The sequence below is a fragment of the Sminthopsis crassicaudata genome, chromosome 1 (assembly GCF_048593235.1).
Source record: "Sminthopsis crassicaudata isolate SCR6 chromosome 1, ASM4859323v1, whole genome shotgun sequence".
Classification (NCBI taxonomy): Eukaryota; Metazoa; Chordata; class Mammalia; order Dasyuromorphia; family Dasyuridae; genus Sminthopsis; species Sminthopsis crassicaudata.
Window position 1 is genome coordinate 750,410,249 of NC_133617.1, and position 13,109 is coordinate 750,423,357.

General features: G+C 39.7%; 1 protein-coding gene across 2 annotated transcripts in view; it reads left to right on the top strand.

Moving 5' to 3' along the window:
- RALA (RAS like proto-oncogene A) overlaps positions 1–13,109 on the top strand; it is a 45,727-nt gene that overhangs the window by 11,801 nt on the left and 20,817 nt on the right. The gene's annotated exons all lie outside the window — the stretch shown is intronic.

Genomic DNA, 13,109 nt, shown 5'->3' on the forward strand with positions numbered 1-13,109 from the left:
TGCAATTGTGCTTAACTATATTTTCCTACATTCTGTTTTTTTTTTTCCATTTATCCTTTCTCCTTTTACCTTCTCTCAAAAGTTTTTTACTTCCAACCACTTGCCTTTCCCAGTCTGCCCTCCCCCTTTACAAGGCTTCTTTGTCCCTTTCTCCATCAGTAAAGTAGGTTTTTATACCTAAATGAGTGTGTATGTTAATTCCTCTTTTAGCCAGTTCTGATGAGAGTAAGGTTCAAGTTCTCTATTTCATTGAATGTTCATTTTCTCCTTAAAGGATTGTACTCAGTTTTGCTGGGTAGGTTATTCTTGATTGTAATTCTGGCTCCTTTGCCCTCTGGAATATTGTATTCTGAATCCTCTGATCCTTTGATGTATTGTCCTGACAGGCTCCATGATACTTGAATTGTTTCTTTCTGACTCCTTATGATGTTTTCTCCTTGATCTGGGAGCTCTGAAAAAAATTTTTTTTTATTATAGCTTTTTACATACAAAACATGCTTGGGTAATTTTTCATATGTTAAATATGATATATGTATACATATTTATGCAGTTATCTTGCTGCACAAGAAAAATCAGATTTAGGAAGAAGATAAAAATAATCTGGAGCTCTGAAGTTTGACTATAATATTCCTGATAGTTTTCTTTTGGGGATTTCTTTTAGATGATGATCAGTGGATTCTTTTCATTTCTATTTTACGCTCTGGTTCTAGGATATCAGGACGGTTTTCCTGGTAATTTTTTGAAAGATGATAGCTAGGTTCTTTTTGATCATGGCTCTTGGGTAATACAATAATTCTTAAGTTACCCCTTTGATCTATTTTCCAGATCAATTGCTTTTCTTTTTCTTTCTTTTTTTTTTTTTTTTTTTTTTTTTTTTTGCAGAGACAATTGGGGTTAAATGACTTGCCCAGGGTCACACAGCTAGACCATGTTAAGTAGGGCAGATTTGAACTCAGGTTCTCCCGACTTCAGGGCTGGTGCTCTAGCCACTATGCCTCTCAATTGTTTTTCTAATGAGATATTGACCTTTTTTTTTTCATTCTTTTGGCTTTTTTTTTAGTATCTTCTGATGTATGATTAGTTTCCACTTGCCTTATTCTAATTTTTAAGGAATGATTTTTCATCATTAAGCTTTTGTATCCCCTTTTCTATTTAGTCAATTCTATTTTGTTAAGTTCATCTTTGTGTCTCTTTTACCACATGCCTTTTCTGTGTTTTAAATTGTTATTTTCTTCAGCATTTCTTTTTTTGGCTTCCATTAGCAATTTTCCTGCATTATTGTCATTTCTTTTTTCTCTACCTCTCTTATTTGAATTTGAAAATCCTTCTTGAGCTTTTCCGCAAATTTTTTGGGGCCTGAGATCAATTCACATTTTTATTTGAGGCGTTGGATGTAGCTGTTTTTATTTTGTTGTTTCTGAGTTTGGTCTTTGATCTCTGTCACCATAGTAACATACTGTGATTGTTTTGTTTTGGCTTTTGCTGTTTGCTCATTTTCCCAGCCTGTTTCTTGACTTGAAATTTTTAAGCTGGGTTCTGCTTCTGGGGTAGAGTGGGTATTTTGCAAGCTTTAGAGTTTCCTTGTATAGCCCTTTTAAAGGCTAGTTTGGGCAGGGTGGAAGATATCGATGTGTCCATACGTTTCCAGTTCTTTAAGAGTGTTGTAATCTTAAGGGAGATGTGGTCACTGCTCTCCTGGCCTGTGCTCAGGTTCAGGAGAGACCATAATGATTCTTCTCAGCCCTTGGGACTGTGACCAGGAATCCTGTGCACACTCTAGTGTTTGTATTCCCCCTCACCTGTGTCACCTGGAACCACTTATGGGCAATCTAACAAAGTCTTGCTCCTAGGGCCTGCAAAGGGTCCCTTGTAATCTTCTGACTTAGTTATCTGACCCCCTTGGGCTGAGAGCTCTGTGGCAGGGAGGTGCCCATGGTCTCCAGAGGCTGTCCTCCTAACTTTGGGTTAGCTCTCCTTGTTAGTACATTGTTTCTTACATTACAGGTTCTTAATCTAGATTTCATGTTCATACAAAAACAAAAGTAGTTTGATTTTATATTTCAGCATTATTGTTTTCCTTAGTAACCCTATGCATTTTACACTTCTGGAAACATTTTCCTGAGGACAGATTTCTAGACTTCATCAGACTGCCAGAGAGATCCAGGATAAGAATGTTGGGAACCCCGCTTCTATTTGCCTTTTTGCCTCTTTCCCCCTTTTGTTACCAGCTACATCCTTAAGGCTAAGCAGAGCCATTTCTTCCAGGCAGCTGGGGGGTGGAGCACTCTCTCTTCTCTGGGCCCCTCTAGAGTTTCTCCACTTTTGTCAGCTAATCATCCCATAGGGATCTCAAGGTCCTTCCACTGAGTTGCCTTCTTTTAAAATGATGGCGTAAAAATTCACATACAATGAGCATTTCCTAATATAAAGGAGGTGTAATGCCAGAGAAACTGAGTCAAGATAGAGATTAGAGATTACTTAATAATTTATTTAAAAGGGAGAGATTTATTGGGACCAATTTTTGGTTTGGTCCCAGGGCTGAATGAGACTATCTGCTGCAAGAATCCAGCCAACAACGTGAGTTCTCAATGACCTATAAAACACATGGCTCAGACTCAGGGGGTAGAGGGAGGCAGGGGCGGGGTCAGGGTGCTGACAGCAGAAACCGGACTCTGACAGGGTGGGGTGAGTCTCCAGAGAGGGATGATCTAATGGGGTGAGGAACCCCAGGGATAGGGAGAGGCATTCTGCTATTTTTTTTTTTTAATTTTTAAAATTTTATTTAGAATTTTTTTCCCACAGTATATATACATGAGTAATTTTTTTTTTATAATATCCCTTGTATTCATTTTTCCAAATTATCCCCCCCCTCCCTCTACTTCCTCCCCTTGATGACAGGCAATCCCATACATTTTACATATGTTACAATATAACCTAGATACAGTATATGTGTGTAAATACCATTTTCTTGTTGCACATTAATTATTAGCTTCCGAAGGTATAAGTAACCTGGGTAGAAAGACAGTAGTGCTAACAATTTACATTCACTTCCCAGTGTTCCTTCTCTGGGTGTAGTTATTTCTGTCCATCATTGGTCAACTGGAAGTGAGTTGGATCTTCTTTATGTTGAAGATATTCACTTCCATCAGAATACATCTTCATACATCATTGAAGTGTACAGAGATCTTCTGGTTCTATTCATTTCACTCAGCATCAGTTGATGTAAGTCTCTCCAGGCCTCTCTGTATTCCTCCTGCTAGTCATTTCTTACAGAGCAATAATATTCCATAACCTTCATATACCATAATTTACCCAACCATTCTCCAATTGATGGGCATCCGTTCATTTTCCAGTTTCTAGCTACAACAAAAAGAGCTGCCACAGACATTTTGGCACATACAGGTCCCTTTCCGCTCTTTAGTATTTCCTTGGGATATAAGCCCAGTAGTAGTACGGCTGGGTCAAAGGGTATGCACAGTTTGATAACTTTTTGGGCATAGTTCCAGATTGCTCTCCAGAATGGCTGGATTCTTTCACAACTCCACCAACAATGCATCAGTGTCCCAGTTCTCCCACATCCCCTCCAACATTCATCATTATTTGTTCCTGTCATCATAGCCAATCTGACAGGTGTGTAGTGGTATCTCAGAGTTGTCTTAATTTGCATTTCTCTGATCAGTAGTGATTTGGAACACTCTTTCATATGAGTGGATATAGTTTCATTTCATCATCTGAGAATTGTCTGTTCATATCCTTTGACCATTTATCAATTGGAGAATGGTTTGATTTCTTATAAATTAGGGTCAGTTCTCTATATATTTTGGAAATGAGACCTTTGTCAGAACCTTTAACTTTAAAAATATTTTCCCAATTTGTTACTTCCCTTCTAATCTTGTTTGCATTACTATTGTTTTACAGAAACTTTTTAGTTTGATGTAACCAAAATCTTCTATTTTGTGATCAATAATGATCTCTAGTTCTCCTCTGGTCATAAATTCCTTCCTCCTCCACAGGTCTGAGAGGTAGACTATTTTCTGTTTCTCTAATCTATTTATTATCTCATTCTTTGTGCCTAAATCATGGACCCATTTTGATCTTATCTTGGTATATGGTGTTAAGTGTGGATCCATATCTAATTTCTGCCATACTAGGCATTCTGCTATTCTAAAACATAAGATCTTTTATCCTTATCATATATTCTGATAAAGAGGGACAGTTAGGGGAGGTTTTGCAGGACTGAGCTTTGAGCTGATAATTATAAACTGAAGCAGAACAAGGCAGGACTAGGTCAGGATAATTAGGGAAACTGAGTCAGGACAATAAAAGAGAACTGTGGCCCAGGCTGGTTCTGCCCCTGGCATTTGCTCACGTTTTACCAAACAGCAGCCTGAGGCCCTGAGAGGAATGGGGAAAGGGGCTGTCTCCCTTCGCTCCCTCTTTCTGGCCTTCCCAAGCCTCAGCCCGCCCCGGCTCCACTTCCTGCTGCCTCAGTGATAAAGTTGAGAGCCTGGAATTCTGGGCAGCCTGGCCTTCTGGGCCATTTTCCTGCATTGGCCAAAAGCTGTTTACTTGGGGAACACTTCTCTGCCTGTGGGTCCTGGAGGGCGGAGCCTAAGGAACCACTGGACTCTCCACCTTGGGGGTGGGGGTGGGGCAGAGCCTCTGGCGGCCTGCCCGAGGGCAGTGGGGGAGGGGCTCTCCTTTTGGGGAGAGATTCCGGAGAGATTTAGGCAGAAGTTCTTGAGGGCAGATTTTAAAACTAGGGTTAAGATCGCAAAAAGATTGCATTGTGTGTGCCTGGCATTCTGTGTACACTGAGGGTAGAGGCTCGTTCTTTGCAGGCTGAGATGTGGGCTCTTGCGCTCCCTTGGGTCTGAGTCCTCGGTGTCTGAGGGAATCAAGCTGACCTTGTACGCGAGCCACCGGGGAAGCTGAGTGTCGCCAGCCATGCGCTGACCGGCTCCACGTCCCCCAGCTGTCTGGAGAGAAGGTGGGGGCAGAGGGTGGGCGCCTCCTGAAGGAGCTGCTCTGGTGCGCTGGTCCTCTCCCAAGACTCTTACCAGACTACCTAAACCCAACTCTCACTCTCTCGGGGGGCTTTCTCCTCTCCGGTGCTACATTGTTATTCCTGGGGTTTGTTTAAGGCTACTTTGTAACACTTTGGGCTACACTTTGGGAGGGACTGAAGTATTAGCTAAGGTTGGGACATCCTGAATGCTCTGTAGTAGGAGCTGGATTGAGGGAGTGGTGGGTGGGAATTCGGGCTCCATTTTACTCCGCCCTGCTTTGGGACCGTGGGCCACGCCCTCATCCTCTGGGCTTCTCTTTCTGGTCAGAGTTCATCTGTTAATGATCACTGGGTAGTTCGAGATATGTGTGCAAGCTGCAAATGTTTTCCTAAAATTGAACCAGCCTTGCATTCCTGGCATAAATCCTACTTGGTCATGATGTATTATCTTGGTAATCACTTCCTGTAATCTCTTTGCTAATATTTTATTTCAGATTTTTGCCTCGATATTCATTAGGATCTATAATTTTCTTTCTCTGTTTTGACCCTACCTGGTTTAGGTATCAGCACCATGTTTTTGTCATAGAAAGAATTTTGTAGGATTCCTTCTTTCCCAATTTTTCCAAATAGTTTGCATAGTATTGGAATTAAAGGCTACAAATATTGATAGCAGTATAAGTGTACTTATTATTGGCAACATTCTCTGACTCAAAATGTGTAGCTAAGGGGGAGCAAAACTGGTATTTCACTCTTCACCCACTTTTTTAACCTAGTTAATTTCTTTGATATAAGAGATTTCTCAGGGTAAACAACCCCACCCCCCACCCATTGAGCCCACCCATACATTCTCTTCATTTAATTTACCCGGCACTTAAGCTCACATGACTTCTCATATCCTGAATGTGTTCAGAAATGGGATTTGAATCCAGATTCTCCTGGCTCAGAAACCAGTTCTCTCTACTGCTCAAGCTGCCTAAATCCAACAATTTTCTAACAGATTTTACTAAAGAAATACAAAGTAACAAGTGATTAGATTTTGAACAGTTGATTGAAGATGAGCAGTTACTAAGTTGTTAGGTGCCTCATACTTTGTGTCGGCCACTGAATGAGGTGCTGGGGATACAAAGACAGTAACGAGCCATTCTGCAATCCATTAGGGGAAGCAATATGGACCACAAATATGGGTATGATGGGAATAGACCTGAAGTTCATCATCGGGCTCCCTGACTCCTCCTAAGCTTGAGAGGTCAATCTTTCTGTTCTCTGTACATTCTCTGTCCATTGTGGACAGAGAGAGCATCCCATGGCTTTCCCAGCACTGACATCTGGTTGGCCCCTTGCAGCAGCTCTGGAAGCAAGGCCTCTGACTGTCCCCACTTTGCATCCGTGGTACTTAGTGCTGGCTCTCCTTTCACCACTCTGGAAATCTGCTCAAGTATATACCTATAATTTAAAGATGTTATTACTTATTATCACATAATATTAACTTTGCTTCACAATAAGATCTCAAACAGTATGTCACTTTTACTTCTTCACTCTGAGGGACTATTTTATATATTTCCTATACCTTATGCTTAATCTGCCTGTATATGTATGTATCTTGAAACAAGGAAATAAATGATCGCCACCCCTTAATAATCTTGTAGTTCTCCCTTTCTATATCCAATTAACTTTTTTTTTTAGTTACAGTCAATTAGAAGTTGTGATGATGGTATATACTGTACATTACCACCAAAAAAAGTTATAAATCTCTGCTAATTGCCCTGTATTTACTGAGGGAGCTCAGTAACAGAAAGGTTTTGGCAAGATGAAGATTCATGCAATTTGATGTCTTCCATTTCCCCTCTCCTGCCTCTTTTTTTCTTTTACAAATTAGTTATTAATATTCCCCTCCTTTCTGAGATGATAAGCAATCTGAGATAGGATACCTATGCAATCATGTAAAACATTTCCATTTTAACTTTTAAAAGAGTTTGCTGCTTTTCTCTTGTATTTTTACTATTAGCCACAAGTGCTAATTCTAAGATTTGTTCAATTTGCCATGGCAAAGTAAGGCCTAAAGTTCTCTGATAACATCACTTCTGCCATATGTCCTTGACATAGTGGTGTATTCTACCTATAATAAATAAATGTTCAGTTTAAGAACCTTTGTAGAATTGTTGGTGAAGTTGTAAACTGATCCATCCATTCTAGAGAACAATTTGGAACTATGTCCAAAGGGCCATCAAACTGTGCACACCCTTTGATCTAGCAGTGTTTCCACTGGGCCTGTATCTCAAAGAAATCATAAAAGAAGGAAAGGGACCCACATGTGCAAAACTGTTTGTGGCAGCCCTCTTTGTAGTAGCTGGAAACTCGAAACTGAGGGGTTGTCCATCAGTTGGATAATGGCTGAATAAGTTATGGTATGTTATTGTTCTGTAAGAAACAATCAGCAGGATGATTTTAGAGAGGTCTGAAGAGACTAGATCAGTAGTGGATTGTTTCATACTGTAGACTGTTCTGTATCATCTTTGTGAGGACTATGAGAAGTCAAGTTTCCACAAATAACTGTTAAAACAGGATGAAGGAAGAGGTAAAATATTTTGTTAAAATATCTCCAACCAATCACCCTGTGAGTTAAGGAACTGGCTAAACAACAAAGGGGTCCAGGCCCAAAGCAGCTAGGGTCAGTGACAGTGTACAAGCCTTTTAACCTATGCAGTGGGTGAATAAAAAAAAATGTTAAATCCAATAACTCTGATTGTAAGTCAACCAATTTTAACTAACTGACTCTAAATCCAAGAGAGGAGTAAGGAACCAAACTTAACAGTATAAAGCTTGCTCCTGCTTCTGTATTGGGGTGTATCTTGCTAGTGAGCTCACCTACTTCTCATGAGAAACATTGAATAAAGGATTCTTCTCTTACTCTAAAAGAAGGTTGGTGGTAACACTACTCCTGGACCACTTGCAACTGGCTGCAGCGGCAGCTCGTAATGGGCTTACTCCCCAACCCTGGTGAGTTCCACAGGGTATTTTGATAACAATCTCCAATGTAAGAAATACCTCAAATTATTTTTACTTTTTATTAATATTGGTTTAGTTCTAAAGAGTGGCTCTTTTTTTTTTTTTTTTTTTTTTTTTGGATGCAGAAATCCTCTCAAAAAAAATTTTTTTTAAAGCATACCATTCAGATTGGCAAAGATGTCAAAGAACATTTAATATCCAGGGACTGTGGATATATAAACACAATAACGATTTCTGGGTAGAGCTGGGAAGTGGTCCAGCCATTCCCGACATTTGAAATTATGCAGTGAAAGTTACCATATTGCCGATGCCTTTGACATCTCAGACTCACTCCTGGGCATATATTCTTGACAAAGCCAGGCAAAAATAAATCCAATACATACCAAGATATTCAACGTAGCTTTCTCCATTGGGGCAGAGAACTGGCTCAAAAAAAAAGATGAAGCACATATATAATCTCATTTTACAATATTGTCTAATCACAGACATAGAACTTAAGGAATTCAGGTTTATGCTTGAATTGAATGGAGGGCAGGTGGAAGGCAATGAGAATTTATAGAACATCTACAATGTGCCAGTCACTGTGCTGCGTGCTTTTCAAACATCTCATTTACTCACCTAGGTTGATTGCTGAGGATGGAGTAATAGAGGAAATATATAGAATTTAAGACTCTCCAAATAAACTTATATTCTAATAAATGGTGACTTTAATGCAAAGATAGGAAAAAATAAGAATGGAGGATAAAGGGCAGCTAGGTGGCACAGTGGATAGAGGGCCAGCCCTGAAGTCAGGAAGACCTGAGTTCAAATCTGGTCTCAGACATTTAACACTTCCTAGCTGTGTGACTCTAGACAAGTCACTTAACCCCAATTGTCTTAGCCCCCCCCCCAAAAAAAAATGGAGTGTAATATTGGATGAAAGGACAAACTGAGAGAGGTCCAAAACATGTAGTTATATAAAAACCTCACACTCCTATATTAACATTTGCTTTGAAAAAATAATTGATAGGCTCTGGCCATAGAAAGTACTAAATAATACCATATTTTTACAGACAGAAAAAGACTTGTTAGTATTAGATTTATCCTTGAGTAAGCTGTCAAATTGCCAACTCATAAAAGCTAAGAACACTTTTTTTTTTTTTTTTTTTTTTAAAGAATAATATTGAGAAACAGCATGTTTTAACGTGTGATATAAACAATTAAGTGATGGTCAAAAATGAGAAATGGACAACAGAAATGACATCAAGCCCAATATCAATGTCCCAAAATTTAACCACTATAAATCAATTCCTGCAACAAGGAGACTGAAAAATCTCAGAAAGCAATTTATTCGGCAAACATCTGACTGGTCAAATGGGGAGAGGGAGCTTCTAAAGGCATCATTGGGTTAGAATACAAACATTGAGAATGCTCTTTAAGAAGTGATCAGCAGGATGATTTCCAAAAGGCCTGGAGAGACTTACATGAACTGCTGCAAAGTGAAGTGAGTAGAACCAAGAAAACAATGTACCCCGTAACACGATAATATGATAACCAATTCTGAAGGATGTGGCTCTTTTCAATAATAAGATGATTCAGGCCAATTCCAATAGATTTGTGATGGAAAGAGCCATCTGCACCCAGAGAGAGGACTAAGAGACTGAGCATGGATCACAACATAGTATTTTCACTCTTTTTTTGTTTGCTTGCTTTTTTTTCCCCTTTTTGAGCTGATTTTTCTTCTGCCCCATGATAAATGAGAAAATATGTTTAGAAGAATTGCACGTTTGACCTGTATTGGTTATTTGCTGTCTAGGGAAGGGGGATAGGAGGAAGAAAGGGAAAAAAATTTGGAACACAAAGTTCTGAAAATAAAAATCTTATTAAAAAAAAGAATACAAACATTGGAAAACTCTTACAGCAGTAGATGATTATGAAAGATGCCTGCTTATAAAGAAGAAACTGAAGAGTAAAACCTAAGCTGGGGTACTTAATGATGGAAATTAAAGTGCTGTAAACAGAAAAATGGAAAAGATGCAAAAACCATTTTTACAAACTTTTTTAAAAATTAAATTTATTTATTTATTTGCTGGTTAAGTGACTTACCTAGGGTTACACAGCTAGGAAGTGTTAAGTGCCTGAGGCTAGATCTGAACAGGTCCTCCTGACTTCAGAACTGGTACTCTACCCACTGTGCCACCTAGCTGCCCCTAAAGTTTTTTGTTTTCAAAACATATGCATGTATAATTAATTTCAACATTCGTCCTTGCAAAACCTTGCATTCCAAATTTTTTTCCCTTCCTATCTCCACCTCTTCCCCTAGATGGCAAGTAATTCAATATATATTAAATATGTGCAATTCTTCTTTAATATTTCTACAGTTATCATGCTTCACGAAAGAATTCAGATCAAAAGGGAAAAAAATGAGAAAAAAAAATGCAATCAAACAATAGCAGAAAAAGCGAAAATCCTATGTTGTGATCCACACTCAGTGCCCAACAGTCCTCTCTCTGGGTGCAGATAGCTCTCTCCAACACAAGACCATTGAAACTGGCCTGAATCATCTTGCTGAGGAAAAGAGCCATGTCCATCAGAATTGATCATTGTATAATATTGATATTGCTGGGTACAATGATCTGGTTCTACTCACTTCACTTAGCACCAGTTCATGTCAAATCTCTCTAGGTTTCTCTGAAATCATCCTGCTGATTGTTCCTTTTTTGTGTGTGTGTGTGTTTTTGTTTTTGTTTTTGTTTTTGTTTTTGTTTTTGTTTGTTTTTTTTTTCTTTTTCTTTTTCTGACGCTGGGGTTAAGTGACTTGCCCAGGGTCACACAGTTAGGAAGCATTAAGTGTGCTGATTGTTTCTTATAGAACAATAATATACCATAACTTATTCAGCTATTCTCCAACAGATGGGCATCCGCTCAGTTTCCAGTTTCTTGCCACTACAAAGAGGGCTGCCACAAACATTCTTGCACATGTGGGTCCCTTTCCCTCCTTTAAGATCTCTTTGGAATACAGCACCAGTAGAAACACTGCTGGATCAAAGGGTAGGCACAGTTTGAGAGCCCTTTGGGCAGAGTTCCAAATTGCTCTCCAGAATGGCTGAAGAGAAAAGATGAAATAATCACCCCACTCCCACTCCACACACCCATGGTGCTATTGTGGAGCACTTTCCTGAGAGCAAATATTGTATATATTGTTAGGATACCACCCAGTGCTTTTCCTTAATCATTTTTCTCCCTCACAAGAGATCACTTGAGGATAAGGGGAGGGATCATGGAACATGTTGAAACAACTGATACAAAGACAAAAGACATCGATAAAGCAGTTTTTAAAACATGGGCACATTTATGTGTGCAACATACACTTATTCCCTCCTTTCCATTTCCCCTTCTACCCCAAAATAACATTGATAATTTTAAAAATAGTGCCTTTCTTTTCAACTAGTTACTTATAATGTAGCATGTATCTTTTTTTTTTTTTTTTTTTTTTTTTTTGGTTATTTGTTTTGGATAAGGGCTATGTTAAAATGTGAAATTCCTGCCTACTTAAAGATTCGTAATGTTAGATTTCATATAATTGACTTTTATTATTATTTTCTTTTGTATGTGTCATAGAATTTAAAATGGGCAGGAACTAGATTTTAAGAGCAGCTTAGTGTGGAGGTTCTCACCTAGATCTTGCCCTTTGCAAATGCTGTCAGTTAAATGGATAGTATAGACTTGGGGGAATGAGCCCAAGTTCTTTTAGGGAACCTTTAAAAAAAAGGTAGTTAGTGTGTCATAATGGAGAATGTTGAGGCTTTGGGGAACATGGAACATATCAAGAGGAGGAAATATCCAAAAAAGCTCCAACACCTTCACAATGTGAAGGATCCATGTGCATTGAGGAGCCTTGGGAGACGGTGGTTTCCTTCTCGAGCAAGGCTTATGGCTCATTTGTTGGGCTCTTGTGGGAAAAGACACTTTCTCAGGGACAGGATGAACTAAAAGTCTCCACAGACCTTTCCAGTCTAGGATTCTGTTAGGCCTTTGTGTTTCCTGGCAGGTGGAGGATGTGAGTCCTTGCGTGGGAGGTCTCTTTGTGGAAACAGCTGTGAGTCAGACTCTTTTCAAGGAAAATCCTGGCTTGGCAGAATGAGCCAGAGTATGAACATCGCCACTCATAACACAGGTCCTAATTGTGCTCCCTTGGACTTATAATTTATTTGTTTATTATTTTTTGTTTTATGTTTTATTATTATTGTTTCATTATAATGAAACAACAGCCAGAGTAAGAAGTTTACCCACCATCCCTCACTGGCCCCATCTGAGTTATCTCATTTATATAATGCTTTTCAAACTTTTATCTCCTTTATCCTTACAACAACCTTTTTAGCTCTGATGACAAGTTTTAGCCCCATTTTACTACAGATAATGAATCTCGAATGCAGAGAGATGAGATGTGATTTCCTGGTTGTCCGATGTTGTGTCCAGTAAAATGTCACAAAACTCCATGGACTAAAAAAATGCTTTACTTCCGTTTTCTTGTTCTTGACACAGTTACAAGAAGCCTCATTATCTAGCCTTAGGCACTTCCTAGAATAGAAAAAAGTTAAACTTCTCCTCCCTGTACTGTTGACTTCGGGAGCTCCTCAGATCACCAATCCTTGGCCCCCTTCTCATTGCTCCCTGCCAAACCTCAGCCTTGGATCACTCCCACCCACATTTGGCACCTTTGCTCCTACACACAAGCTGCTGAACAAAGGTGGAAAAAAATCAGGCAGCCGTTCTCACCGGATCCACTACAGATTCATGTTCCACCATGTCTGCCAGGCTCTCAGGGCCACCAAGTAATTGTGCATTTCCCTTTTCAGCCCAGTGTCCCACTGTGCAGCTCTTTCAAACCTTCTCACGCCCCCTCAGACTCCTCTCCTTCCACTCCCTCCCGGCCTCTTTCTGTATAGCGGAAGCCCCTCCTCTCCCCTCTTCCTCATCTCATCCATCTGATGCTTTCTCACTCTGCTCTTTCGCCCCAGTCTCACTCCTTACAAAGACCCACCCCTCCCCTGCACAGGAGTCCCATCCCTTCAGCCCATCTCTACTCTGTCGCTTCAGTTTGGTGAGAGCTTAG